Source organism: Lygodium microphyllum, chromosome 20 (assembly GCF_053477565.2).
Source record: "Lygodium microphyllum isolate KBCC chromosome 20, Lygodium_microphyllum_v1.1.10, whole genome shotgun sequence".
Taxonomy (NCBI): domain Eukaryota; kingdom Viridiplantae; phylum Streptophyta; class Polypodiopsida; order Schizaeales; family Lygodiaceae; genus Lygodium; species Lygodium microphyllum.
Genome location: NC_141154.1, coordinates 100,195,761 through 100,222,118, shown reverse-complemented (window position 1 = coordinate 100,222,118; position 26,358 = coordinate 100,195,761).

Sequence of the window (26,358 nt, the reverse complement as noted above, 5' to 3'; positions counted from 1 at the left end):
CTTCTAGATGATTATACAAGGAAGAAAACGCAGCACCACAACATAGTGGCGGTGGCAACCAAAAAAATTATCACATGGTTGTCAAACACTCAAGCATTTATATGGGTCTAGCCCTTTCAGAGTACAACATCTTGGTATGGAAAAGTGGCTGATACATTTAGTTCGGGGAGAATAGTGTTGTATTACATTTATCTACGGGAATTGGATAATAGTATGGTTTCGGGTCATGGATCTTCAGGAATTGGTAAGTCATCGAAAGATTGGGGTATCCTTTCCTTTGAAACCCATTCTTCTCATAACGCCCCAACACTTTCATCCTATCAGTGGGGATTACACAGGTCACTTTCTCATATACATATGAGTTCAGCTCGACCCTCCGACCTCGAATATGTAAAGTTGAGTTTATAGGAGTCTCCACAAAAATGATCAACTTCACGATCTTCAGGTCTTCTAACCACTTGATCCTCTTTAAGTTGATTTGACGGTATGCAAACCGGTGGGCAGCTATATAGTAGATTCCTGAGGAACCGGTCCATCTTCGTTCCATGTACAAAGGCGATGGATTATAGATACACTCTAGGATATTCATCATCACAATCCTTTGTTGATAATCTGAGGAACGCATCGCACTCATAAACATGACTTGGAACACTAAGAACTTATTCCATGCTTCGTAATTCTACAAGACAACATCGAAAGTAAGAATAATTTTGGAACACTAACATTTTCTTTACTTCTTCTTATTAAGATTTCTTAAAAACAAATCATTCGTTGGTTCGCTCTGATACCAATTGTAAAATGTCTACCTGTTGTCTTCAGGACACATCTTAGCAGTCCATCGGAAAGGATGTCTAGAAAGCTCTGCCCGGCACTCCCATGGAATGTTAGGGGGTTTGCAATCTAAGACTTTTCGCATCTGATACGTAGCAGAAGTATTCTTGCGGTTTCCACTTAGGACCGACCTGAATCAGGGTTTCCCTAATGGTCATTTCCTAAACGGAAACTAGTGTCGTACCCCAAGCGAACTACTTTACGCAGAAACGCCAGGTCCGCAACGGATCCACACTGCACTTGGTTCAAGTAGAATGGAAAACGAGAGGGATGCAATGCTTGACCTCTTTGCCATAAGGCATAGTCCCATTCCGTTCCCCTAAAACAGCGTAAAACGAGATTATTGTAACTTAGATTCTAGGTCAACGCCCTTGCTACTTGTGTCCTTTGAATGATCTTTTTGCTGTCCATCATGATTGAGAAAAGTTTCTGGCCAACTGGGACCACCCATCCGTAGGACCGACCCATGGCCACATCCACCGCACTTTCCTCAGGTTGTTTTAGTTATCTAATTACCTACCACATTTAGTTGGACACGCATCAAACAGCTTCCTTAATTAGTTCGTTAGGCACTGGTTCCTTTACGTAATCATGGCACTTGACATAGAAAAGCAATGTCAAACAAGTTCCTTTTCAACAGCTTATCATATTTATCTTTGGAATACATTTATAACATCCAGCCCGTAGGCTTATCCATAATCTGTCCAAAGGCTATCTAGCAATCCACAAGGATTACTAATCCAAGATTCCGCCCGTAGACTAGTATGCGGGCCTCGAGATCCAATCCCGAGTCACGTTGGCCTCTTGTGCAGGGCCCGGAAGGCGAGGGATTTGCGGCCAGAGCCCCCTCTAGCACCCAAGCATTCTCTTGCTCCAAGTAGCACTCAATGGAGAGACCTCTCGTGGCGGGTTCGGTCCACCTTCCCGACGCAGTTAACAACCCCCTTGGTTAGGGTCAGGCATGTAGTCGGGGGTAACTGAAGCTGCCTCTCCCTTCAGGCCTTCAACCCGAAGCATTAGATATCTTTTCATCCTTTAATTCTTTGAGTAAACAAAGCAAAACAATGCTCTTAAAATTGTTACAAGCACAATCATTTCCATTGGTTGTTATTTGGCCAACTGCTAAGTAGCAAATCCTTCTTTCCGAATGCATTCAGCACTTGATTCGGGATCAATTGTGACTTGGACAGATCCCCAAGGATTTGTTTGTTAACCCTATATCCTTGGGTTAGGGCCATACCCTATTAACCCGACTTAATCAATACCTTAAGTTCAATTAGTAGTAAATATGTTATTCCAATTTACTGATTGGTCTTTTGCTTCGAAGCAAATATCTAATCCCCGTATCTTGGTTACTTTACTGAAGAAAGGTACTATATCAGGATGATTATTCATTCTCTTGCAAGATAAACTTTTGTAAGAATCTGCCAATCTCATTTTGAGGAATTGGCCATTCCCTTGTGATCAACTCACAAGATCATGCTACACTGCAACTTGTTACACAGGTATCGCATCAAAACTATGGGACTATTTTACCCATTAAATGGGGCCTTCTAATCACGAAATCATGATTAGATAGGAAATAGGGTTGGGGTGTCTTCATAACAATCCGTTTTCGATTGCACTAGGCCGACATTGTCGGTCCTAATGTTCCAAATTCAAATCGAGCTTTATCCTTTTAGTGAGCGATCCTTGGGGTAAAAACTCTAGATCGTCTCTCGCAAGTACGTCCTATTGTTCCTACATTCCGTGAATGTGGGCAAGTCTCTAGGTTTAAGAGTTTCAGCTTTGGCAATAAGAGCGATTAGGTCATGTCCTCATTGTGCTAAATCCCAGTTAGCACTTGGGATATGTTGGTTCGATTTAACCATTCCTAACGAGTCCCTCGCGATTTAGGTGTTTAGGTTAAACCAATTTACTTATCTACTCTTGAAGATAATTATGCTACCATTTTCGTAACCACATGATTCATTACCTATGTATTGAGTAGATTTTACAAACCCTAACTTTTTTTCTTAAGATCAAAGCATATGCTAAGTTATGGCATAATTCTAATTGATCCTTTTGTACATGCAAATAAGATTCATGCTACTAAGATTTAGGATTTTATGTTTAACCATGCAACCTTTTTCTACTTTCATTTCCGAATGAATTATACGTATGCTGAACTTACACAACCTTTCGTTGATTTGAGTTTTTTAGGCCACTTGCCTAGAGTTTAACCTTCTTCATGCAGCCCTAGCAATTTCCTACGATTGTTAGCAACCTTTTTTAAAGAGTCATTTCGAAGAAAAGATGTTCAATAATGCGATTTATCCCTTCCATGCCTAATTGAAGTGTACTATCATTATTTTGACTTGTAAAGATGGGCATTAGTTAATCTAAGTTCGTTACTTTGCAATGCATAAAATAAATTGCTAAGAATGCATAGATGTCTTATGTTCTTTCATTCCTTCCATTGGAAAAATACAAATGACCAATTCCCTTGATCGTAAGCTATTTCCTTTTAATTTATCCAAAGTATTTCAATTGAAAAACTGCAACCTAATTTCATAAATGATCCATGCACAATCGGAATATTACGACGTTAATCAAATTTAGGAAGAAAAACCTGGACTTGTGGTGAAATGTCCATATGGATGTTAGGAGATGATCCTCCTGCGGTTGCACCTTGTGCCTTCTTAGGAGCCATCCAGACTTCGACCTTCTTGCCTTGTTCGCGGATTTATGATCTTGGCCCGTCTCCTTCGAACGTGAAACTACCTTTGTGACCGTTTGCATCGTCTTTTGGAATTGGCTTTTGAAGGCTTTATAGGCTTCCTCCTATGAAATAGTTTTAAAAGGCTTATGTGGGAATGCAAAGGCTTAAACTCTGGGGCTATGAGGTAAGAATAAAAAAACCTTAAACTTCAAGGAAAAAGGGGTGTAAAAGATTGCTTTGGGAAGGAAAATAAAAGGGGATTTTAAAAGATCCCGGGGTAACAAGGACCCGCTTGAGAGGGCAATAGGGAAGGGGGTTTAGAACCTCGGGCTAATGGGAGCTTGTGGGGAAATCCAAGGGGGGGAAAAGGGCTTAATTTCTGTGGTACATGGGCTTTTGAAGAGCTTGGATGGAATGAAAAAAAAAGGGGAAAAAGGGGGTGCTTGTGAAGGGCATAAATCCTGGGGGGTGGGGTTATAAAAACCCGCTTTGCAAAGGCAATAGAAAAGGCCCATGGGAAATGGGCTTTGGATCCCCGAGGGGGGGGGTTTTATTAAAATGGACTTGGTGGAGAAAAAGGGGGGGGGGGGGGGGGAAGGGGCTTATGACAACCCCCTTAGAAGCTTCTTAGAGAAGCTTCTAACGAGCTTCAACATGTGGCGAAGGGATTGAAGATGGAAGCCAGATAATCAGACGGCGGCGTTCTGGTGGCAGCTTCGTGATCTCCTCCTTCACCTACGGCAATGATTCACTCCCTCTTCCAGCTCTACGGAAGTGTCATGATGATTACCGCCTCCTCCTCTCTACCAATTGTCCTAGCTCTCTCCCTCACAACCATACACCACACTCTTCTTCACGGCCGCAGTGTTACGACTCTCCAACCAACAGCGTGACGGCTCTTGCCTCCCTTCACTGCCCCCCACAAGGCTTTTAAAGGTGGGGGGAGGGGATTCTCCCTCCCCCACGTGGCCTTCTGTCCATGGCCTTCACTCCTCCAACAAGCTCCAACAAGGAGCTAGGTCATAGCACCTTCCCTCCCTCTCCTCCCGCACGATAGTCGGCTGGGGGGGAAGGAGGAGATAATTTTTAAAAAATTATGCCATAATTTCAAATTATTATCCTCATAACCTCTTCCCAAGAGGGGATTCATGCGACATATGCAGTTTTATTAAACCATAGTCTCGGTTCTGCCAATGGAGATTATGATACATCGTTTTTAAGTTCGTACCGTCCGAGACCCAATGCCAACATTGTCTTGTGTGAGTCTCACGAGTACGTAATATTTTTCAGTAGGAAATATTACACCATCAGAGAGGCTTCTTGACTTTATCCTTCAGAATGGCATGGATCTCTCTTTCTATGGAGTTGTTAAGAATGTCTGTAATCCTAATTGGGACCTTGACAGTGTTTTACAATATTGAAAATTTTATTTTTTTGAGGACTTTTTGGAGTTTGAAAATCTAGCAGGTCCTGCTATTGAAGTTGATACAAAGGAATATGTCCATGTTCCTGTTGGGTCAACATGCAATGAAAAGTCAGTGTTTACTAGGAGGTGTGTTGCCCACTCTCTCGACAGGTTTTATGCAAGAGACATATTGTGCTCTACTCATTCCAAGAATTGCAAGATTATGTCAAAGTCTGCTACTTTTATTGTTTTCACCCTTGTCAAATATCCTATGAAAGCTTATGAGCAACAGTTGGAAGGAGCAAAGTCTGCTAGCTTTTTAGAGGAGGTTGTAGATGTAGATTTTGAAGCTTCTATTGCTGAGAAGTTGGATGTTGCTCAGCTCAAAGCTGAGACTATACTGTTCCTTCTCTACCATCTATACCTTTCAAGGAGGAGTACATATTACTGTTAGATATTCAAAACCTTTTCAATCTTAGGGAAGATTATTGTCTAGCCATTATTGCGGAGGCTTGTGATGCTACAAATGGAATAGTTGACACAGAGAATGAATCAAAGGAAGAGATACTCAAACTTGATACCGAAACTGGAGATGATAAGTTTATTGATGCTGGTGAAGCCCTCTCTCTTTGTTTTGAAAATGCAAAAGATATTGAGAAAGAGTTGAGTATTACTGATGAGGAGTTTGATCGCATCCAAAGCCATCTTGGGATTTCCAATTTTGGAAGAGAGGAGTCTGAATACATTAAAGAATTGATAAACACCAATGAGACATCATCTTCAATAAATTTATGGAATCCAGTTAAATTGGAGTACGATGAAAACCAAGTGGTAAGATTATTTTGAATTTTCTTTTACACATTGGTAGGTTTGAGTTCCATGCTTATTTGGTATGGATGTTATTTGCAGTTGGAGATTATTGATTCAGATAACTTCTTGGGATGTGGCAAAGGATCGAGAGTTGGTGGTAGTGCATTGAAAGACATTGCACTCGGCCACTACTTAGCTAGGATTGACCCTAATTCCTTTTTGGTACTTCATAGTAGTTTCTTAGAGGATGCAGCATGGCCCATACTTTGTATTAAAGATCTTATAAGGCTTCTAGGTTTCTCAAGACTACAATATTATGCCCACAAAGTAATGTTTTTGGAAAAGACTGTAGCAATTAGGATTTTCGGCTACGGTCCAGGTTACTCTGCTTCTAGAGCAGGATACTTTTTTGCCTTCACATCCTATGCCTTGGCTGCAAACCGAATTGATGTAAAATCTATAGCTGGCTACAAGAGAAGAAAATTTCTAAGTTATAGAGGAAAGATCCCTAAGGAGGAAGAGAATGTGAGAGTTTTGGAAAGCTAGCTTTGTATATATTTTATCTTATATATAAAAGTGTGGCTGCTCATGTGTCAGCATTCTTTGAAGTTATCGTCGAAAAAACCAATTGAATAGCTCCTCCAAAGCATTGCTTTTTGTAACTCCCCCCCATGCCTTGTGCTTCGAAAATAACTTATGCATGCTTGATAGTGGGATTTTTCCATGCCTTGGCTACTATAAGTTTCTAAGGGGCCATGCTCCTCCACAAAGTAAGGCCCATGAATATGAAAAATATGCTGCAATACAAAGTAACACTCATTTTATACCAATTGAAAAACCTATCAAAATAAACCCATATTAAATAATTGTTACTTTACCAGATAAAAAGTGATATCTTTTCCTCCCCATGCCTCTTTTATTGCTTGAACAAGATTTGTGATTGATCTTTTGAGCTCTTTCGCATATGTATATGATGTCTTATGTTGCCTGAGGAGTTTCAAAAAAACATCAAGGTGTATCCAAACATCCATTCTAAGAAACGCAAGCCTGGGCGTGCTTGCAACATTTGTTGTGATCTCACATAGCTCTCTCCAACACTCCCAAGCCGTATTCACCTACTTTCCTGAATGGTTTCCTAAGAATCGTCTAGCTTTTGAGTCTCCCATAGAGACATTAGCCAAGATATCTCTTGTGTTTTTTAAAAGTATTGGATTCTTTCTCAAGTGAGCTTGGCCTCCATGAAATCCCATTTTCGATAGTAATGCCTTGCATTTATCAATACACTCATCTGATAAAGATAATGGCTTAATGGGATATGCATAGTCAAGATGCAACCTGAGAAGCTTATGGATTATTCTAGTCTCTGCATGCAAAGCACAAATATGAACATTCTTAAGAGAGATTAAAAGAATGGGATCCCAAATGTCTTCTATGTTTTTAAATTTACTCAAATCTATAGAGTCTCTATTTGGGGCTCTTCTTACTGGTCACAAACTACTCCAATCTTTGGATCCAACACTTTCAATGCAATAAATGCAAGGATATTTTGCATTTGCACCATTACATACACTACAAGATATAGACCTTATAGCGACGTTTAAAGTGACGAAAATACAAACAACAAAATTTTCCCCCGTTGTCGCAAAAAGCATCGTTATTGATGACACCATAGAATCGTCGATATATGCGTCACTATATGCGACGCATATAGCGATGCATATAGCGACGATTGCAGAGTATTTGCGACGCTCATAGCGACGCCAATAGCGACGCGTGCAGTAAATTTGCGACACAAATAGCGACGGTAACAGAGAAAAAAAAAATTTGTGGCAGGGCAGCAAGCTGCCCTGCCACATATAGCACTGTGTGCTGTATGAGAGCCATACAAAATAGTTTCTGCACTGCTGCATACAAAGCGTTTGCAAACAAAAAGAATGTATACTGAAATCATAAAACAGATACATGAAATAAATACATGATATCGCATAAAATGCGATTGGTACAATCATGAAAAGATATCACTAATACATAGAAAATGTCTACATAGATCGGGTGACTAAAAACTAAAGGTGTGTGAGCTCTAAGGATCCAAGGGCGAGCTACAAATCCTCATCCCCTGAAAGCTCTTCCCGCTGCAAAGGAGCATCAAACGGATTCTGCAGAAAAAGAAACAACATATCAATCCACCATACAATAATGCATTCAAATATCTCATGGTAACTACGGACAAGAAAGATGAGTGACTTACAGGACCACCGCGTCTATACAATCGATTGATCAATGCCCTGAGATCGTGCCTCTCTGCATATCGAGTCTCAAGGCCTTGCAGATCGCGATTTGTAATAGAGTGTTGCAAAGAAAACAAAATGCTAACTGTTAGAAACATGATTGTGGGTGGCACTCCGGGAGAGGGTACCCCTGTCGGTACACCAGATGTACAGGGGTCTCCTGGATATGTCACACCTGTGGGAGACGCAGCTCCAGTTGAACGACGAGATGGAGACACCGCGTCCGTGTCTCCAGAGCAGCACCCCCCTGATCCTCCTGCAGTCGCAGTCCCTCCCTCTGGCCCAAGTCACGAGTGTCAAGATCGTCTGCTCAAAGCTGAAGCATCTGATCGCGCTGAAGATGATCTAGCTGAAGCTGATCTAGCAGAGCGCCCTGACAAAGAACGAGATAGCTCCTGATCTGCCATCTCTCTGAATCTCGCGAGCTGATCTAGAGATATGCGTGCCATCATGTCCTGAAACTCCTCATCGCTCATCCCTCGACTCATCCTGAAAATGTCGATACTTGCACAGATAAAAAATGATGTTAGAATAATCAATTTAAACTATGCAAAGCACATTAATATAAATCATTTTTGAAAAATCCCTCTTAAAATGCATATCTTATCTACCTTTATGGAAGATCTAAACAACGAATTGAGTAATACAATTCTCCAAGAATTAAGTATTCTATGGTCCCATGTTAATCTCCTGACACAACTTTGCATACACTGGAAGGTCGATAGACATGTCACCACAAAAGAACGAGTCTGCCTCGTTCTCAAAAAATTCTACGACTTCTGTATTTCCATCATTGTTAGCCGATGCGGGCTCCAAGCTTGTGGTGGCCTCCACCCCTTGTAATTTCGATCCCTCTATTTGCATATTTTCTTCATCTATGCCTGGAACATCGCTTTGATCATATACTCTCGCACCTCGAGGAGTTGAAGGTATAACATACCACCATCGAGGTTGTCGGGGGTTTGGATAGAAGATTACCTGTTCACAAACACTTACAAAGCGACTTCAAACCATTGTGACATAAACCATGTCGTATTACAATTAGCAAGCAAATGACTATTTGTACCTGTTCACAATGGGCCGGCAACACAAAGGTGTCACGCAAATCCATCCATTTTTTTTCGGAATCTATTTCCAGAAATCCAGATGGACCTCGTCGAACTGTTGCTCCAGCTCCTCCAAGTACCACTTTGAACCACTGCACATCGAATAGTATCATGGAGAAGCTACGGTAATCCATCGTAATAATACTTTGCAAGTTCCCAAAATACTCCATCTCATCCACAACCGTGTTCAGATCCATTGCTCGTTGGCGGCTCTCTTGCTCAAACCTTCCGCCTCTAACACCTCTGACACCAACCAACGTTCCACCATTCTACCTTCTGGACAAACTCGTTGTCCCACAAAGCCTTTCAGGGTTTTCATGAAGCGCTCCAAGAAGAACATCCATCGCGTAAGGACAGGTCCAGCAATCTCCACTTCGTCCACAAGATGCACAAGAAGGTGAACTTGTATCATGAGCATGCTAGTGGGCAGGTATTTCTCAAAGAGACAGACCGTCTCATCTGCTCCCCGCCTTGCGGATTCAATAGAGGACGTCTTAATCTCTTTCTGTGAGATCAATTGCACCAAAGTCAACAACTTGTAAATGGCCCCGCGAATTTCTGGAGTTAGGCATCCCGCGATCGCGATCGGTAGGACAAATTGCCACAAATGAGAAAGCATTAAGAATAATGGTCACTTTTCAAATTTCAAAATGTCCATGCTAATTAAAATCCATTCTGTTCACAAACCTGACATATCTTATGCCAATCATGGGATTTTAGCCCAGACATTTGGTCATCTTTAGAAAATGCGGACCTGAGAGAACGCATCATACCCATCGGAGTGCGGATAAACTTGATTTCTTGCTTCACAATGCGCTCTTCTTTGGTAGAAAAAACCCAAGGAGCGCGAGAAAGCTGCACTCCCCCTTCAGCACTCGACTGCGGCCAAAGCGCCTCCATCTTACCTACCTCCTTTAAATCCATTCATGACCCTATAGTGTCTCTCTTTCATGTGATGTGATTCCATAGCACGCTGCCCACATTTTTGAAAATATGCATGCGATCCAACAAGTGGTTGACCTGTAAGTGGGTCCAATATGGCAACTCATAGAAAACTGAGAACCATCGCATTCCATTTGGATGTGATTCCGGGTTTACCATTTTCAGCTCATACCAGCTTGCAACGTTCATACGTGCTGGAGGTCGTCCAAGAAAACCTTCCTTGAGTTCATGATCCTCCGACAAGAAAGCGGCGTGTCCTTGATATACCATCTTCTTCATGGTTCGTGACCTTCAGGAGTCTAAGTGTGGCCCACACAATGGACATGCATGATAACCTGAGGTAACGAGACCTGCAAGGCGATCCACGACCTAGTGAATACTTGATTGAATGAAATAAAATATAGATATTACCAGCAAGAACAAAGGTCTTCTCACTTGAGCACTCTCCCAATCCCAGAAAGTCATGCATTGTCCTTTGTAGCGGCCCGGGACGAGCAAGCTAAGGATGAGATGTCCTTTCTTTGTAGAAAGCCATGGAGGAATGTTGTAGTTGACAAGCACTATAGGCCACACACTGTAAGAAGTCGAGCGCAGACCGAATGGGTTCACACCATCCATGGCGAGACCGAGCCGAAGATTCCTTGGCTGTCGCGCAAAGCCTGGGAAGGTAGAGTCAATGTGGTTCCATGCGCGCGAATCTGCTGATATTCGTTGAACTCCATCCATGGACCTATTCTGCACAAGCCACATTGTCAAGCTTGCCATGGCAGACGTGCGAAACATGTGGTTTATGCGGGGGATGAGCGGAAAGTGTCTGAGAACTTTTGAGGGATGGTCTGTCCTTGCAAGTCCTGTCAATACCTGTGAGCACCACACTTTGGACATGTCTCCATAGTCTCGTATTCATCTCGAAACAATATGCAGACATTGATACATGCATGGATGTTATTGTAGTCCATGCCAAGCTTCCGTAAAACATGTCGTGCATCATCACGAGACTCAGGCATGGTATTTGCAGGTGGTAATATATGATATTTCAATAACCTTTAAAAAATCATAAAACACCTTGGAAAAACACAAATATTTGTAATAACACTGTTTTTTTTTTTAAATGAAGTCTGTGTGCAAGGTACCGGAATAACTCAATCACACTCGTATCGCTCCAACCGTATTTTGCTTGCACACTTAAGAGTGCAAGCAATGTCTTCAATCGAGATACTCGCCACCCATCATATAATGGTATGGATGCTTTCTCTCTAAGCGGGTCAGATGTCTCAACATCCATGGGAATCAATGCATCGATCATTGCCTCCATCTCAGGCTCCAAGATTGTAGGCAAGTCGGGAAGGTTGTCTGTCTCCTCTGGCATTGACGGTATAGATGGGCCTTGCGAGTGGTCGATTGGTTCCTGCAATCCATCCATCGCACGTCCACAAACTCTTCTAATTGGCCGCAAAGGGTGCACTCCCCCTTGGGTCGAGACATCACCCCCTGGATACAAAATTTGCCAACAAGACCCAATCTTATTGTGTATGGTTTTCAATTAGCTTGAGAGTACAATGCATGAAAAATGCTAACTTCAAATTACCGTTTGCTGAAAATCCGCAATTGCCTGATCAATGATCTCAGATTGAAACTCGCCAAATCGTCGTACGTGTTCTATAGACAATCGGCGTTTTCGTCTAATTGCCAACTTGCATTGAGAGCAAGGACATGGGACACGCTGATTAAGATACGTCTCGCGGTCTTGAACAATAAGACCTTATTCGTTTGCCATCTTATCTACATTACAGCAAACGAGGCTTAAATGGATAGCTTTATGGAGATGTACGTCAAGTTGCAAGTTGATCATAAACCTTGCATTGTATATAGTAGTCGAGAGATTTCCGATGTTATATCTTGGTCTTGTATCATGCTCAACGATTTGTTTGTCCCGGTAGATAATTTTTTGTTATATCTCGGCTTTGAGTATAAGTAATCCATTTTAAAATTAATGCGAGCCATCTATGAAATTTTATAACTATAGTAATAAAATTTATTTCAATCAATTCTACTCATAGTCATAAGACCTGAGAGAAATTATCCTATACTCAATTTAAGGGTTTCTTTTTCTATAACAATAATTTTGGGTTCATTTTGATGAAGTACGTGGCCCATGGCAAAGCACATTGCATACCATTATCAATAAGTCTATTATCTTAAATTTCCTTCCCCTCCCTCTCCCTCTCTTTCTCTCTTTCTCTCACCCTCTCCCTCTCCCTCTCGCTCTCTTTCTCTCCCTCTCTCATTTCCTTCCCCTCCCTCTCCCTCTCCCTCTCCCTCTCTTTCTCTTTTTCTCCCTCTCCCTCTCTATCTCTCTTTCTCTCTCATTTCCTAAACAAGCAAAAAATAAAGTAATTTAAACATCCTCCAAGCAAAAGGGAGAGGGAGAGATACAATGCACTCTCCCTCTCTTTCTTTTTCTATCCCTCTCTCATTTCCTTCCCCTTCCTCTCCCTCTCGCTCTCTTTCTCTCTCATTTCCTCTCCTAAACAAGCAAAAAATAAAGTGATTCAAACATTAAACAGGCAAAAGGGAGAGGGAGAGAGAGAATGCACACTCCCTCCTTCTCCCTCTCTTTCTCTTTCTCTCCCTCTCTTATTTCCTCCCCCTCCCTCTCCCTCTCCCTCTATTTCTCTTTCTCTTTCTCTTTCTCTTTCTTTCCCTCTCCCTCTCCCTCTCTTACTCTCTCGTTTCCTCTCCTAAACAAGCAAAAAAGAAAGTAATTTAAACATTAAACAAGCAAAAGGGGGAGAGAGAGAGAGAATGCACTCTCCCTCTCTCTCTCTCCCTCTCCCTCTCCCTCTCTCTCTCTTTCTCCCTCTCTTTCTCTCCCTCTCTCTCTCTCTCCCTCTCCTTCTCTTCCATTTCCTCTCCTAAACAAGCAAAAGAGAACGATTTAAACCTTCAACAAGCAAAAGAAAGAGAGAGGGAGACTCGTCAATGAGATATGGCGAGCGTGGGCGGCTTCTCTTTGCAACGAGGGCTCCTCCTCTCCTTCGCGAACAACGGCGGTGGCGGCGGCGGCAGCGGCAGCAAGTCTCTTCCTCTTCTTCTCTCACAAAGCCTTCGCTCTCTCCCTCGCTCTCGCTCTCAAAAGGCGAAGAAAAGAAAATGAAAACGGCGCTTTGGTTTCGGCTGCGCTTTTTTTCCCTATGGCATTGCTATTTGCGTCGCAAATAGTGACGCCAATAGTGACGCCAGTTGCGAGCTAATAGCGACGCCGATATCCACCGTCGCTAATCGGCGTCGCTAATTGCCCAATTCCTTGTATTGATATTCCAAGCATACATTTGATAGTTTTTAAATCAACACTCATATGCCATTCCACATTAAAATTACCAACCCCATCAACGTCTACCGACATTTCGCCTTCACTTTGAGACTTAATGATATTTGGAATACTTGTATGGTTGAACAACCATTTCAACGTTTGATGATTTTCAATTGGTACCTGGGCTACACCAATCTGCCAAATCTCCGTCTCGGATTGGATCTTATGCAATGGAGCTTGGCCCTCACCATTGCTATGGTCCAATGCCATGCTCATGAGGCAAATGATAATTTTATCCATCTTCTGTCTCTTTTGAATCTGTGCTTCATCCAACTTCAAGGCAAACTTTAGAACGCCATAACTTTCTTCTACTGTGATTTTATGCATATGAACCATTGCAATTTGCACCTTTTTTAGATCAACCCATATATTGTTAAACGCATTGTAATAAAAAATTTCATTTTTTTGTTTTTCATAGGACATAGACCTTTCGATGTGAATGTAATCTCCAAAAACATGTGGAATCTTGCGATTCATGGCAATTCTTGTAGTCGAAATGTAATGTGCCCACTAGCATCATCCAGGACACGTCTTAGCAGTCCATCGGAAAGGATGTCTAGAAAGCTCCGCCCGGCACTCCCATGAAATGTTACGGGTTTTGCGATCTAGGCCTTCCCGCGTATGCCACGTAGCAGACGTATTCTGGCCGTTCCCACTTAGGATCGATCGGAATTAGGGTCTTCCTGATTAGTCAGTACCTAACAGCAACTAGCGTCAGACCTAAGTGAACTACTTTACACAGAAACGCCAGGTCCAAAGCACATTCACGCTGCCCTTGGTTCAAGGAGAATGGGAAACGAGAGGGATGGAAACCTCAACCTCCCTGCCATAAGGCATAGTCCCATTCCGTTCCCCTAAAATAGCATAAATCGGTTAAGACATAACTCTAGGTCAATGCTTTTGTTGTTCGTGTCCTTTGACGATCACTGTTCTTCGAGATTTGAGAAAAGTTCCCGGCTAACCGGGACCATCCAACCGTAGGACGGACCCATGGCCCATCCTCCGCACTTTCCTCGATTTGTTTTAGTTATGTAATTATCAAACACATTAATTTTACATGTAACAATCAGCTTCTTTAATTAAACCGTTAAGCACTGGTTGCTTCACGTAATCTTATCACATGACATAGAAAAAAAATATCAAACAAGTTCTTTATTAACATATCATCATATTTATCTTTGAAATACAAGGAGTTCCGCCCATAGGCTTGTCCATAATCTGCCCGAAGGCTATCCAGTAATCCACAGGGATCACTATTCCAAGCTTCTGCCCGTAGACTAGTATGCGGGCCTCGAGATCCAATCCCAAGTCACGTTAGCCTCTTGTGCAGGACCCGGAAGGCGAGGGATTAATGGCCAGAGCCCCCCTGGCACCCAAGTGTCCTCTTGCTCCAAGTAGAGCTCAACTGAGAGACCTCTCGCGGTAGGTTCGGTCCACGTTCTCGGCGCGGTCAACAACCCCCTTGGTTAGGGTCAAGTAGGCAGTCGGGGGTAACTGAAGCTGCCTCTCCCTTCAGGCCTTCAACCTAAAGTATAGATATTCATTTAATTTGTAATTCATAAATCAAACAGTGCTCTAAATTCTCTAGCAAGCACAAACACTTTCATTAACCGATCTTGTTGTTGGCAAACTGCTAAGGAATGATTCTTTCCTTTTGAATGCATCAGCACTCGTTCTAGGGTGTCTTGCAACTTGGCAAGGTCCCTTATATTCTGGGTTAGGGCGTACCCTATTAACCCAACTTGGTCAACCCTAAAGTTCATTGGATACTTTAGTTTTCGATTTTTAACTTTCCTTATTTAGAAGGATATCAAAGAATACATCCTTTTTCAAGATAACTTACGTAAGGATCCGCCATCCTTGCTGAGGGTATTTAACCTTCCTTCTTGTGAATCAATCACAAGACCATATGACTTCGTACTTGCTGCGCAAGTCCTGCATCATAATATACGATGAAACAATCCGTTTTAGTTTCTTCCAGTTGACATTTAGCGGACATAGGGTCTCTTTTTAAGAACCTCAGGGACAAACCCTAGTTCTTTTACATTTACGTTTTATTGACCCTACAATCAGGGAAGGTAGGCAAGTATTTAAGGTATAAACATTTCTTGATTTTTTTTAAATTATTCCCAAGGCATATTTCGCAGCATAGGTATTTCTAAGTTTACATTAATTCGGTTATCTTTTAGAAGGTAATATTGAGATCACCTCGGCACGATTTGTTATCCTTGTGACAATTGATTTTTCATTCCTAAACTTTATTGCTTTGAGGTTAGGTAAATTCAATTAATCTTCCTTTTTCCTTGCGAATGAACTCATGCCAAATAACAATATTTTCCTTGCTAAGATATGCAATTAGCAATGATAACTTCCTAGAGTTCAAGCAACATAAGAAACCTTTCCTGAATTTCATTTTCTATGATGATTCGTTGCAAAAAGAATAGGGGTTAATGGTGAAAAATGCAATTTTTGTACCTTCAAGTTTTAACCGACATATACTACTATAGTAGGTAGATAATCTTGCTCATAATTCATTTCAATGAATGATGCTAGTTGAAGGAAAACTATGTTTTATACATTATCATTTTTGCATGTTCAATTAAACTAAACTCCTTCATCGTAAATAACTAGGACAAAATATATCTTATCCCTAACAATTCATCTTGCATGATTGAATTAAAATCGATATAAAATCAAGAAGGAAAAACCTGGTTTTGGGGTGAGATATCCACATGGATACCGAGAGATGACCCTCCCGCAGCTACTCCTTGGACTTTCTTAGGCGGCATCGCAGTTGTAATCCTTCGGATGTGAAGGCAGCTTTTACTCTCCTTTTCGGATTTCCACCGTCTCTCTTTCCAGGCAAGGAGCCATTCAAAGGATTGACCACGAGAAGGGATAATAAGACCTTGAAGGTCTTAGCTTCTTCGGAGAGGGAAAGGTTTATAAAGCCTAAGAAGACCCTATAGGATATATACACGGCAAAAAGATTATGGGTGAGTGTGGCTTCGCAACCATATGAACCTTGGAAGAACTTTGGGCTTGGGGTAAAAGGTATAGGAAGGGGGATTTTTGGAGAGGTTTTGGAACACGGAGTAGTATAGGTTTTTGGGATTTTAACCCAAAGTGATACGGGAGAGGTGAAGGGTGAAGGCTTATAGCATGGGGAAGGAAAAGGGTGGGTAAGGAAAAAGGGGACACGGGGATTAGAAAGGGCTTAGGCGGTGTGTTAAGAAAAAAGGAATATGGGGGGGGGGGGGTGAAACACGAGGTTTCAACACAAGAAGGGACTTATAGATTTAGGCAGGGGGGGAAATTTGTGGGTTATGAGGCTAAGGGGTGGGGTTTTTAATGGCCCCACAGGAAGGGTTAAGGCCTTAAGACCGAGGCGGGGTGAAAGGATTTCTAATGGGGTAAAACCGAGAGGGGGTGAAAGGGTTCTAAGAAAAACTGGGGAGGGGGGGTTTTAGTGTAAAAAGGGATATAGGGGGTGAAAGGGTAAAAGTATAGGAAGGGGGGCTTAAGGAGCCCCTCTTAGAAGCTTCTGAGGGCTTCTATGGGCAACCACGTGGAGGGAAAAAAAAACCACTTAATGGATAAAGAAGGACGACGTCCACAGCAAATGGTCTGGGTGGCGCATTAGACATTGGTGGTTCCTCCTCAACAGCGGTGGTGTTATGGTGGCCTCCCTCTCTCACAACAGATGTTAGGCGGCAGCATTTGAAGGCAGGGCGGCAGCGTTTTTTTTCTTTCGTCCTTCCTCCATCTCCCCTAGTACCTGCGGCCCTCCCTCTTTTATATAGGGGAGAGGAGGGAATCCTTCCCTCCTCGACGTGTCACTGGGCATGCTCGTGGAGCCGAGCAAGCTCGAGCGAGGAGCTTACTGGCTCCTCTATCCCCCCCTCTACCCCTCTAGCACGATGCGCTGCCGCGCGAGAAGGAGAAAAATCAAAATGTATATTTGATATATTACACGAAACTGGAAGGGATCGGGGCAATCCAAATACAGTTACCCTATTGCGTCTAAGATTTTTAAACCATAATCCAGAGATAGCACGATAACCTTTCCGATTTATACCCATAGCATCACGTGTCTCTACAATTTCATTTGCTTTCACCGTGCCTTTTAAGTCCTTCACTAAGTCTTTGAGAGTTGGACCTCTCAAATCTGCATTTTCGAGTGACTTAAGAATCCTCAAAATATCTTTCTTATTCATTGTTTCCTTCAAAAGTTCGATGCTTTCCTCATTCTCTCGGATATTGATGCCTAATATGTTAGAGACATATTTCTTTGTAAGATTTAGTCTCCTTTTCTTTGCTCTCTCACACAAGTTAGTTATATTTTTTAACGGTCTCTTCCTCTCTCTAAATCCTACTGGAGTTTCTCTCAAGCATGTTAGCTTATCCTGCAATGACTTGTTAATATTTTTCAAAACATCAATCTGACTTGTCAACTCTAAAATATTTGTTTGTGTAGTTTCTAGTGCTTTTTTTATTTCATGCATTTGAGCTATATATGTGTAAGATGCAGAGTATAACCTCATACAATAGCCAAGCATCCCATTGTAACCTTCTCCAACAAATCTTATATATTCATGGACATTGAAAAAAGAAGGTGATTTACCTGTAGAAGGATCCCTGGGATAAATATTTCCGTCCACCCACAAATCTATATGCTTCATTCCTTGTGTTCGCAACCTGTCGGCTTCGATCTCATCTATCAATACTCAATGATGTATACTTCTCTAAGATGTGTAAATCGGATCTAGCTCAACAGTTAGTTTGTATTTACGTGTGCTTGCGCCTGTGTTATTTGAAGAGGTATTGCTAGACATTTTAGCAAATGAACTGAGCAAGAATCTCACAGTGGTAGGAAGCAAGTGCAACGAAAAGAATGGCGAAAGAGAATAGTGTGTAGAAAGAAAACACGGAAGCAAACAAATACGATTTTCATGCAAAAATCTCGAAAATACAAAATCTCTCGACTTCCAAGACAAAAATGGCCGAAAAGCTGACTCCTGACCTGGATTAAAAGATGAGGGCAATTAATGGCCGACCTCTTCAATGCACAAAATATTCTCTCATTAATCACATCTGGACAACCAAATTTAGAAGTTTTATTCTTCCTAAACCTCAACTAATTAGCAACTTAACCACTTTTTTACAAGTGCCTTTTTTGAAGCGTTTTTCGCCCTAATGAATGCAACTTCTCCATATTTTTTTGTGTAAAAGAATAAGTAGAGAGAATAACAATCTTGCCATTTAACCAAATTAGGCTATTTTTAAGGTGATAATGTGAGTTTTCCTCCATGAGACCTTGTTGTAATTTTTGAAAAACATGGTTGAGCTTTCATCCAAAAGATAGAAATCCTATAATTCTTCAATCTAGTCGCTATGTAGCTCAGTCATAGCTAAAACTTTTTATGCCCACATACCTGAGAGAGAATCATCCACAACATTATTTTTTATCCTCATATGAGTAATGTCAAAATCATAATTTTGCAAAGTAGCTACCCACATATTCACTACTTAGGAGTAAGATGGGACTAAGTGAGAAAATACTTTGACCCTATGATCACTTTGAACTCTAAATTGATTGATATACAAATAATGGTGTTGTTGCTTTATCGCATGTAAGATAGCTAACATCTCTTGGTCATAGACATTCATAGCCATTTCCTTATCTGTAAGCTTATGACTTTCAAAGGAAATCACTCTATGCTCCTGTAACAAAACAACCCCTATGCCTCATCTACTGGCATCACAGTGTATAGAAAAATATTTCAAAAAATTTGAGCATACTAGAATAGGAGCAGAAGTAAGGAGTTTCTTTAACTGATTGAAGCTACTATCTACAAGTGCATCCAAAAAGAAAGCTTCCTTCTTCAACCTGTCAGTCAAAGGAGCTAAAATAGCCACATAATGCTTAATGAATCGACGATAAAATGAAGATAGACCAAGAAACCCTCTGAGTGAAGTAGTTGTAGTAGGTGTTGGCCAAACTTTAACAGAATACACCTTCTTGGAGTCAGCCTAGATACCTTTTTCATTGATAATATGGCCTAAGTATTCCACCTCACTCTGCTTGAAAGAGCATTTATTCTCATTAGCAAAGAGTCTTTGATGCCTCAATACATTGAAAATCTTTCTTATATATATTAAATAGTCATGAAGAGGTAGTTGGAGCATTAGTAAGTCCAAATGGCATCACTAGAAAATATTATTGCTAAAGGCTTCTATTTGTGCTAAAGACAGTATTGATTGCATCATCTGCTTGCATACGGATCTGATAATACCCTGACCTCAAGTCAGTCCTTTTTAAGAATCTAGCCTCCTCAAGCTTATCAAGTAAATTATCAATTCTAGGTATTGGATACCTGTTCTTCATAGTGATCTTGTTTAGATCCATGTAGTCAATACACATTCTGAATGATTCATCTTTTTTCTTCACTAATAAGACTAGAGATACATAAGGCGAAGAACTAGGTTTAGTGAATCCCATTTCAAGAAGCTCCTTAATTTTCTTGGCTACTTCTTCACGTTCACACTTAGAAAATCTGTAGGGTGGCTTATTAATTAGCTTTGAGTTGAGCTCCAAATCAATAGAGTGATCTATTGCTCTCTTTGTTAAAATACTGAGAATGCATGCTATGGAGGATTAGTGATGAGCAAATAGAAAATCATAATGAGGCAAAAGCATCGACAAGGAAGAACAACTGATATTATCCAAGCATAATGCAAGTACAACTGATTGATAATGACTGATTCAATGAGTGTGGGGATGAGTGCCTTTTATATCCTTACAATAGGCGGTATTGGTAGGTGGAGATATGTGGAAAGGGACCATGGTAGTCAACAACCATGGTTTTAATAAACCGTGCATACATGACCTAGTCTAAGGCTTTATTTGCAGTTTGTTTCTTTGCCTTGTTTGTCCCATACAAAGAGGCTATGGTGGATGTGATTGCACATTTCTCAACACTCTTAGGAGGCAATGAAGTAGATACTTCAAACAAGTTCCTGTACTCCTCAAGAAGAGATTTCAAAGCTGGATGATCTAATGAATTTTTGGATTGATATTCAATCTCTTTGTTCATGTGCAAAACAAAAATCTATGAGCGCCTCTTGTACTCCTTGAGTTGTTGAATAGTGATAAGCTAAAAATCTGATTTATTAGAGATTCCCTGTAAATCGATGAGTTGTCCATCAAAGATAAACTACGACAATGAGACATCCTTTGTATTTTTTCCCAATTTCATTAGCCAATCACACACAAGTACAATAACTATGGGTCCCATTTTTCCAAAGTAATCAGGTGGTCTACTTTTGCTTCATAATTTTCAGCCAGTTGTAAAGAAACCAGTGGACATATTTGAGTGTTTATTTATTCTTCACTATTGGCTATTGAACTCTTATGGGTTGTTGTAAATTAGTGGAAAGACAATTCAATTTATCCACAATAGACTTATTCACGAAACTATGTGTATTACCACTATCTATAAGGATAAACACATTCTTTCCATGAATATTACCCTTCATAAGAAGTGTATTGGGGCTCTTGGAACCTATCTAAGCATCCATGGAAATGGAGCAATTAGTGGTAGCAAGCGGCTCATCATGAATTCCTCCCGAATAAAAAGGAACACTACCACGCCGATCAAAAGGAAAAGTGTCCGCCGGATTATAAAAGTGTTCTTGCCCAACTTTCTCTTCAAAATCCTCATTTTCAATGGTAGTTACAAATGTAATGGATCTTGGCTTTTATATTTTTGTATACACACTTTTTTGCATGATCAACTATATACATTTCTCCACATTTAAAAAATAATACTTTTTCTTTCCTTTTTTTATAGAGGTCCAAGGGGATAGACTTTAGATTCACATTAGCTAAAGCAAATCTAAACTTGTTGTCCCCTTGTTTAAGATCCACTCTTGGATTTATTGCTATCCTAAAATTATCTTCCGGTCTTGAAGCATTGAACAATGGATAAGTTGTCACTGTTAAGCTCCCATTCGGTGCATGATCGCTGGCATAAACATTTCTGATTTGTCTCTATTTTAAAACACTCCTTAGCTATCCATAACTAGGCTGAAATGAAGATTGCCTTCTATACTTTATTCCATAACATTCTTGTTTGCTGCCCTTTCTATGTAGAATGCATAAAAGAATATAGAATACTTCATGAAGCAAATATTCCATATCATGCCCCAAATTTATAAAAACTCAGAAATAATCATATGACAACATAGATCTACTCTCCTCAGCACTACAAATCAGAGAATAAGAATCATAATGCATAAAGCATGCTGTAAATAGAACATATACACTACAAATGATGGTGCCAACTGCCAAATCCTTCAATTTTCAAAGTAAATCCATCATACATTAGAAGTAGACATCATAGATCATCAGATAGATGTAATATTCCTGTTGAAAATATTACGAGGCCGTGTGAAGTCTCGGGCAAATGATAATGCCAGCATTATGTTCACGGACGGTGCGATTGTATACGATGTTGGCAGAAACGAGACTAATGGTTTAAAGAAACCTGCATATCCTCGTATGAACCTCCTCTTGGAAGGAGGTTAAGAGGATAATATTGGATTTAGTGCTTTTTTTTTTCCATTTTCCTCTTTCCCCCAGCCGAAGCATGGCTGAGGGAAGAGGATGGGGGCTATGTTGGGAAATAGGAGAGGTGGAGGAAGAGGAGCCATGCAAGCACCACGTGGGGGAGGGAGACCTTACCCCCCTTCCTATAAATACCCCCTCTAAGGGGTGAGAAGGGGGAGTCCTGGAGAAGCTGATGTCAAGATTGTGGGAGAGAAGGAAGGAGTCTCACTTGTAGCTTTCTTGCTTGCACAATGGGGGAATACACACAAAGGTGGAGGCTGAAAACAGTTTTCCTCTTCTTAGTTGTGTAAGCCAAAAAGGAATCTCATACAAAGAAATAGAAGAACCCTATATATGGGTCTCAAACCAAACTCAACTAACTAAGGTGGCATACTAACTGGGCCACGAACTAGAGTAGATAAGGATAGCTATCATGTATCTATTATTCATGGGCAGTGTACCAACCGCATCTATAATTGACAAGTCGGTGACACAAATGCACAACGGTCACCCTAGCATATCACAAGTGGAGCTCGATATCTCAACAGCTGAGAGGTCGTGAGGCTATTGAAGATGGACGGGGACAAGTGGAGAGGATTGAGGAGGCTGCAAGAGACGTCGTAGTGAGAGGAGAAGGAGCTATGAAGCTGCGTGGGAAAGAGGAGCTGCGTGAGTCTGCTGCGCCGTGAACAAAGGGAGGGAGGTTGCCGTGGGTCGGAGGGCCTCGCTGCTGCTGTACCAATTCCGCCACCCGCTGCCAGGGGGAGCCATTTAGTTTCCCGGGACGCCGCCATTTTCACGCCATCCTCACACCACCCTTCCTCGATTGGTCTTTTCCCTTCCACATGGTTGTTAGGACAGCTAGAGGGTATTGGAAGCTTCTTTTTTAGAAGCTTCTAAAGGGGGGGGCTTCCTTAGCACCCTTTCCCACTAGAACCTCCAAAAGCCCAATTTTCCCCCCTCGAGCTTTGAAGAGAAAGCCTATAAGGCCCTTCCTACCAAATCTCCCACAAGCCCCCTAGGCCCGGTTCTTTAAGAGAAGAAGAGGGGCTTCCTTAAACCCCCTTCTCACTTGATCCGCCAATAAGCCCATCCCTAGCCGATAGTTTGAAGAGAAGAAGGGGAAGCCTACAAGCCCCTTCCCACCAATCACCCACAAGGCCGGCCCTAGGATTTGACGGAAGGAGAAGAAGAACTCTTAAAGCCTCCATTCTTGCAAGGCCCATTCGCAAGAGCCCTTTCCGCGAACACCCTAGTAAGGCCTCAATTTTTGAAACTCCATTCATAAAATCCCCATTTCCAAGAACTTTGTAGGAGCCCCATTTCCACAAACCAAGCTCCAACCCCGCAAGGCCTTCCATAAGGCCAAATTCCGCAAGCCGGTATTCTCAAGGATCCACACTTCGGAAGGGATCTCCTCCGTACGAGGAAGAAGGGCAAGATCTTGAGGCTGCGTACCAAGGCAAGTAAATTCACCGATCCGGTAAGGGTAAAGGCAAATCGAAAGTCCGTAAATACGACTACGATGGCCCCTAAAAAGTCACAAGGTGCGCCTGCGAGAGGTTCTTCTCCTAATATTCACGTGGATATCTTCCCAAGCCCACAAGTCCAGGCTTTTACTAATTTTGATTCCATGCAAAAGCATTGCATTAATCACGATAACTTCATGGATTAGGAAGCACCTATGCATGCTCAAAATCACCTAGTCAAGTTAAATGCAACTGGAAATAAATCGACTATTCGAACAATGATTAGAATTATTTCATGACATGAAATTAGATCATTGGTATTTTCCATATAAAGAAATTGTCTATCCATTTAACGTCCTTAATAGTATGTTGCCTTGTCATGCATGTCAAAGTGACGGCCTAAAACACCTATTGCCTATCATTATAAGGTTGAAATTATTAAAGTGCACCTTTGACTAAGCATGGAAAGATTAATCGCACGTCACATTTTTAGACAAATATTTATTGAATGATTCATTAGGGAAAGTCATTAACCTCATAAGAAATAGAAAAGCATGGAAATGATTCTAGGAATTTGCGTGTTTACGTGAATTGTGAGATGTTACAACTAGCTTTCTCCTTTAAGATCAAGTTAACATCTCTAGGGATGGTTCGTCCTTGTCACAAGACAAGTAGATCAAATTATCTAAATCACCTAACCTGCAAGGGGTTCATATAGGATGGCTCAACTGATACGATAAATAACCCAAGTGCTAACTAGGGTTTAGCACGTTAAGGACTCGACCTAGTTTTGCACTTGTTGCCAAGACAAAACCCTTGAACCAATGGTCCTATCCACATTCATGGAATGTAGGGAAAATTGGACGCTCGTGCATAAAACGATCTAAGGTTTCTACCCTAAGGATCACTCGTTCAAATGATGAAACTTGGATTGAGTTGGAATCCCTAGGACCCGAACATTGTCCACCTGGTGTAATTAGGAATGGGTTGGGTAAGAAGACACCCTAAACCCTGCTTCTTGTCTGGAGATAATTCCGTGACCAGAAAATGCTGTTTAATGATTGAAATGATCCCATGGAATAGATGCGACACTTGTGCAACAAGTTGCAACATCGCATGGACTTGTGGTTTGTTCACAAGAGAGTTTTGCCATTCCTTAGAATGAGGTTGGTAGGTTCTTGCGCAAGTTTAACTTGCAAGAGGATGAGTAGTCATCCTGTTATATCACCTTTCTTGGGAAAAATTGCCAAGGGAAGTTAGGTATTTGCTTGGAAGCAAATGATCAATCAATAAATTGGAGCGACATGGTCGCCAGGATTTACTGTTAATAAAACCTAAGGTATTGGTTAAGTTGGGTTAACAGGGTATGGCCCTAACCCAAGGACAAAAGGGTGAACAAACAAACCCTTGGGGATCTTGCCAAGTCGCAATTGATCCCGGATCGAATGCTGGATGCATTCGGAGAGAAGGATTCACTCCTTAACAGTTGGCCAAATAAACGACCACTGGAATTGATTGTGCTTGTAACAGTTTAGAAAGCACTGTTTGCATTGTTTGCTCAAAGAACTAAAGGATGAAATGATATCTAATGCTTCAGGTTGAAGGCCTGAAGGGAGAGGCAGCTTCAATTACCCCCGACTGCCTGCCTGACCCTAACCAAGGGGGTTGTTGACCGCGCCGGGAACGTGGATCGAACCTTCTGCGAGAGGTCTTTCCGTTGAGCTCTACTTGGTGCAGGAGGACGCTTGGGTGCCAGGGGGGGCTCTGGCCATAAATCCCTCGCCTTCCGAGACCTGCACAAGAGGCTAACGTGACTCAGGATTGAATCTCGAGGCCCGCATACTAGTTTACGGGCGGAAGCTTGGAATAGTGATCCCTGAAGATCACTGGATAGCCGAGCGGATTATGGACAAGCCTACGGGCGGAACTCCTTGTATTTCAAAGATAAAATGATGAAATGATAATAAAGAATTTGCTTGATATTGTTTTTCTATGTCACGTGATAAGATTACGTGAAGGAACCAGTGCTTAACAAGATTAATTAAAGAAGCTGATTGTTATATGTCAAATTAATGTGTTAGATAATTACATAACTAAAACAAATCGAGAAAAGTGCGGAGGATGGGGCCATGGGTCCGTCCTACAGTTGGGTGGTCTCGGTTAGCCGGGAACTTTTCTCAAAAATCTCGAAGGACAATGGGATAACCATCGTCAAAGAAAACGAATAACGAAAGCAATGACCTAGAGTTATGTCTTAACCGATTTACACTGTTTTAGGGAAACCGAATGGGACTATGCAGCATAAATCTGCTTCGGAGCTAGCGTTTCTGCGTAAAGTAGTACGCTTGGGTCCGACGCTAGTTGCTGCTAGATAATGACCAATCAGGATAACCTTGATTCAGGTCGATCCTAAGTGGGAACGGCTAGGATACTTCCGCTACGTGGCAGACACGGGAAGACCTAGATTGCAAATCCCGTAATATTCCATGGGAATGCTGGGTGGAGCTTTCTAGACATCCTTTCCAATGGACTGCTAAGACGTGTCCTGGATGATTCTAGTGGACACGTTACAATAGACAAGAAGAATACACGAAAATACCTCATCACGTCACATTTTTGCAACTACCCAAAAATGCACTTCGTGAAGCAGTGAACTTCATGAGACATATAAAGCCTGCTTCACACAGGAAATAACAATGACTAAGGTAATACACCATTCTAAGGGTAAATGTAGTATCAAAGCCAATGGCTAACACCTCGCACAGCCTGGTGGATGGCTAGCACAGCCATGACTCAAACCCTTGAATGATCCATGAAGTCAA